The sequence below is a fragment of the Tasmannia lanceolata genome, unplaced genomic scaffold, assembly GCF_043159265.1.
Source record: "Tasmannia lanceolata isolate RefF3 unplaced genomic scaffold, GAP_Taslan_0.1 ptg000038l, whole genome shotgun sequence".
NCBI classification, from domain to species: domain Eukaryota; kingdom Viridiplantae; phylum Streptophyta; class Magnoliopsida; order Canellales; family Winteraceae; genus Tasmannia; species Tasmannia lanceolata.
In genome coordinates this window covers 490,001-495,000 of record NW_027518715.1, presented here as the reverse complement: position 1 = coordinate 495,000, position 5,000 = coordinate 490,001, and positions in this window count along the sequence as shown.

The window sequence follows — 5,000 nt, the reverse complement described above, 5'->3', positions numbered from 1 at the left end:
TGGCCTTGTGCCCATGGTCTTCACAAGACAGCATCCAAGGCGCCTGAAAGGCCAAGGGAGCCCAACCCAGCAATGCCCAGCCAAGGCCAGGCATTCCAGTGCCTACCCGGGCAAAAACGCCCAAAGCATGCCCCATTCGTTAGCCTATCCAGGCAAAAACGCCCAAAACCAGCCCATTCCAGTGCCTATCCGGGGAAAACGCCCAAAGCATGCCCATTCCTTAGCCTATCCAGGCAAAAACGCCCAAAACCAGCACATTCCAGTGCCTATCCGGGCAAAAACGCCCTAAGCCTGCGCATTCCAGCGCCCCGCAGCATGCCACCCTCCTATAGGGTTTGCGCAACCAACCCGCCTAACCACCAGTGGCAACCAAAGGTGCTGTTAGCGACGACTTCTGAAGACGCAACGAGACGCGACGGGTTTGCGCCCAGACGCGACGAGGCGATGCGGGATCTGCGCCCAACCGTGCCTACACCCGCCGACTTGATGCGGGAGCTGCTGGCCCAAGCATGCCTAGCGTGCAAGGCCTGCGTGCAAGGCTAGTGTGCAAGGCTCGTGGGCAAGGCTAGTGCGCAAGGCTAGTGCCCAAGGTCTGTGTGCAAGGCTAGTGCCCAAGGCTAGTGAGCATGGCCTGTGTGCAAGGCTAGTGTGCAAGGCTTGTATGCAAGGCTAGTGTGCAAGGCTGGTGTGCAAGGCTTGTGGGCAAGGCTGGTGCGCAAGGCTAGTTCCCAAGGGTTGTGTGCAAGGCTAGTGCCCAAGGCAAGTGCGCAAGGCTCGTGCCCAAAGCTAGTGCGCAAGGCTTGCGTGCAAGGCTACTGCGATGGGCCAGTGCCCAAGGCTTGTGAGCAAGGCTTGTATGCATGGCTTGTGTGCAAGGCTAGCGTCCAAGGCTTGTGCGCATGGCTTGTGCGCAAGGCTTGTGTCCAAGGCTTTTGTGCAAGGCTCGTGCGCAAGGCTAGTGTGCAAGGCTTGTGCGCATTGGCAGGTAGCCCACCAGCATGCACGATCCAAATGCCACTCACGCGACAACACGGTGCCAAGCCGGGCATGGTGTGCACTCAAAACCAATCAACGGACAGAGGTCATGCGTCATGGGGGGGATCTAGCAAGGCCATGGGGAAGGTCATGGAGGACCTTGGAAGCAAGCGCAAGACGAGAGCGAATCGAACAAGGGGCCAGGACGGGGCCTTGTGCCCATGGTCTTCGCAAGACAGCGTCCAAGGCACCCGAAAGCCCAAGGGAACCCAAACCCGGCCGACACTTGCAATCGCACATGCTCTCTGCAACACACCATCAATGCCGCCCAACGGGGCCAGCACGAGCAGTCCTCCGCGGTCCCCTGGCCCTGCGCACGTTTGTCTTCGAAACCGAGCATCAATGCCACAGAAAGTGCCGGGGCGCCAGCTGGAGCCATCATCCGCGTTGCCATGGCTCGCTTGGCCTTGGCTTGCCAGGCCCCGACACGAGCAATCGCGCATTTTCTTTGCAACCGACCATCAATGCCGCCCAACGGGGCCAGCACGAGCAGTCATCCGCGGTCCCCTGGCCCTGCGCACGTTTGTCTTTGAAACCGAGCATCAATGCCACAGAAAGTGCCGGGGCGCCAGCTGGAGCCATCATCCGACGTGCCATGGCTCTGGTCCCATGGTCTTCGCAACCGAGCATTCGTGACACCCGCGGGGCCAGGACACCAACCCTTCCGACACGAGCATTCGCGCATGTTCTTTGGCCACACAACGGCGCCAGCACGAGCAAAATCATCCGCGGTGCGGTGGCCTTGCACGGCCTTTTGTCTTTGGAACCAACCATCAGTGCCACGGGAAGTGCCGGAGTCCCGGCATCCGCGGTGCCAAGTCATTGCGCCCTTGGTCTCTGCAGCGGGGCATGCCGGGCACTCCCAACCATTGCAAGCAAGCAAGCAAGCAAGCAAGAAAGTAAGTAAGTAAGTAAGTATTACATATAGGGGCGGGACATGCGGGGAGATCTGCGAAACGTGCATTACGGGGCACACGCGTACCTACCGGGGCATACCGACCCCTATTGGGGCACACGTGTGCATATCGGGGCATACCGGGCCTATCGGGGCACACGCGTACATACCGGGGCATACCGAGCCCTACTGGGGCACACGTGCGCATATCGGGGCGTACCAAGCCTATCGGGGCATACGCATGTATCCCAAGGCATACCGAGTCTATCCGGGCATACGCGTTCATACCGGGGCGTAACGGGCCTATCGGGGCATACTTGGGCATATCCGGGCAAAAAATGCCCAAAACTTGCGCAACCTTGGCAACCGTGGTCCATTCCTCTCTATATGCCTAGCCTTGCCAACCGTGGTCCATTCCTCACTATATGCCATGGCCTTGTGCCCATGGTCTTCCCAAGACAGCGTCCAAGGCCCCCGGAAGGCCAAGGGAGCCCAACCCAGCAATGCCCTGCTATGGCAAGCCAAGGCCAAGCATTCCGGTGCCTATCCGGGCAAAAATGCAATTCCTCTCTATATGCCTAGCCTTGGCAACCGTGGTCCATTCCCCACCATATGCCATGGCCTTGTGCCCATGGTCTTCCCAAGACAGTGTCCAAGGCGCCCGGAAGGCCAAGGGAGCCCAACCCAGCAATGCCCTGCTTTGGCAAGCCAAGGCCAAGCATTCCGGTGCCTAACCTTGGCAACCGTGGTCCTTTCCTCACCATATGCCATGGCCTTGTGCCCATGGTCTTCGCAAGACATCGTCCAAGGCGCCCAAAAGGCCAAGGGAGCCCAACCCAGCAATGCCTTGCTAGGACAAGCCAAGGCCAAGCATTCCGGTGCCTATCCGGGCAAAAACGCCCAAAGCATGCCCATTCCTTAGCCTATCCAGGCAAAAACGCCCAAAATCTGCACATTCTAGTGCCTATCCGGGCAAAAACGCCCACCAGCATGCCACCCTCCTATAGGGTTTGCACAACCAACCAGCCTAACCACCAGTGGCAACCAAAGGTGCTGTTAGCGACGACTTCTGAAGACGCAACGAGACGCGACGTGTTTGCGCCCAGACGCGACGAGACGATGCGGGATCTGCGCCCAAGAATGCCTAGACCCGTCGACTTGATGCGGGATCAGCTCGCCCAAGCATGCCTAGTGTGCAAGGCCTGTGTGCAAGGCTAGTGTCCAAGGCTAGTGTGCAAGGCTCATGTGGAACGCTAGTGCGCAAGGCTAGTGCCCAAGGCTTGTGTGCCAGGCCCGTGTGCAAGGCTAGTGTCCAGGGCTTGTGTGCATTGCTTGAGTGCAAGGCTTGTGTGCATTGCTCGAGTGCATGGCTTGTGAGCAAGGGTTGTGCGCAAGGCTAGTGTGCGGGGCTTGTGCGCATGGCTAATGTGCACGGCTTGTGTGCATGGCTACCGTGCAAGGCTAGTTTGCATGGCTAGGGTGCAAGGCTCGCATGCGAGGCTAGTGTGCAAGGCTGCGTGCAAGGGAAGCGTGCAGGGCGAGTGTGCGAGGCCACTGTGCACGGCGCCAGCACTAGCGAGCCATCATCCGCGTTGCCATGGCTCGCTTGGCCTTGGCTTGCCAGGCCCCGACACGAGCAATCGCGCATTTTCTTTGCAACCGACCATCAATGCCGCCCAACGGGGCCAGCACGAGCAGTCATCCGCGGTCCCCTGGCCCTGCGCACGTTTGTCTTTGAAACCGAGCATCAATGCCACAGAAAGTGCCGGGGCGCCAGCTGGAGCCATCATCCGACGTGCCATGGCTCTGGTCCCATGGTCTTCGCAACCGAGCATTCGTGACACCCGCGGGGCCAGGACACCAACCCTTCCGACACGAGCATTCGCGCATGTTCTTTGGCCACACAACGGCGCCAGCACGAGCAAAATCATCCGCGGTGCGGTGGCCTTGCACGGCCTTTTGTCTTTGGAACCAACCATCAGTGCCACGGGAAGTGCCGGAGTCCCGGCATCCGCGGTGCCAAGTCATTGCGCCCTTGGTCTCTGCAGCGGGGCATGCCGGGCACTCCCAACCATTGCAAGCAAGCAAGCAAGCAAGAAAGAAAGTAAGTAAGTAAGTAAGTATTACATATAGGGGCGGGACATGCGGGGAGATCTGCGAAACGTGCATTACGGGGCACACGCGTACCTACCGGGGCATACCGACCCCTATTGGGGCACACGTGTGCATATCGGGGCATACCGGGCCTATCGGGGCACACGCGTACATACCGGGGCATACCGAGCCCTACTGGGGCACACGTGCGCATATCGGGGCGTACCAAGCCTATCGGGGCATACGCATGTATCCCAAGGCATACCGAGTCTATCCGGGCATACGCGTTCATACCGGGGCGTAACGGGCCTATCGGGGCATACTTGGGCATATCCGGGCAAAAAATGCCCAAAACTTGCGCAACCTTGGCAACCGTGGTCCATTCCTCTCTATATGCCTAGCCTTGCCAACCGTGGTCCATTCCTCACTATATGCCATGGCCTTGTGCCCATGGTCTTCCCAAGACAGCGTCCAAGGCCCCCGGAAGGCCAAGGGAGGCCAACCCAGCAATGCCCTGCTATGGCAAGCCAAGGCCAAGCATTCCGGTGCCTATTCGGGCAAAAATGCGATTCCTCTCTATATGCCTAGCCTTGGCAACCGTGGTCCATTCCCCACCATATGCCATGGCCTTGTGCCCATGGTCTTCCCAAGACAGTGTCCAAGGCGCCCGGAAGGCCAAGGGAGCCCAACCCAGCAATGCCCTGCTTTGGCAAGCCAAGGCCAAGCATTCCGGTGCCTAACCTTGGCAACCGTGGTCCTTTCCTCACCATATGCCATGGCCTTGTGCCCATGGTCTTCGCAAGACATCGTCCAAGGCGCCCAAAAGGCCAAGGGAGCCCAACCCAGCAATGCCCTGCTAGGGCAAGCCAAGGCCAAGCATTCCGGTGCCTAACCTTGGCAACCGTGGTCCTTTCCTCACCATATGCCATGGCCTTGTGCCCATGGTCTTCGCAAGACATCGTCCAAGGCGCCCAAA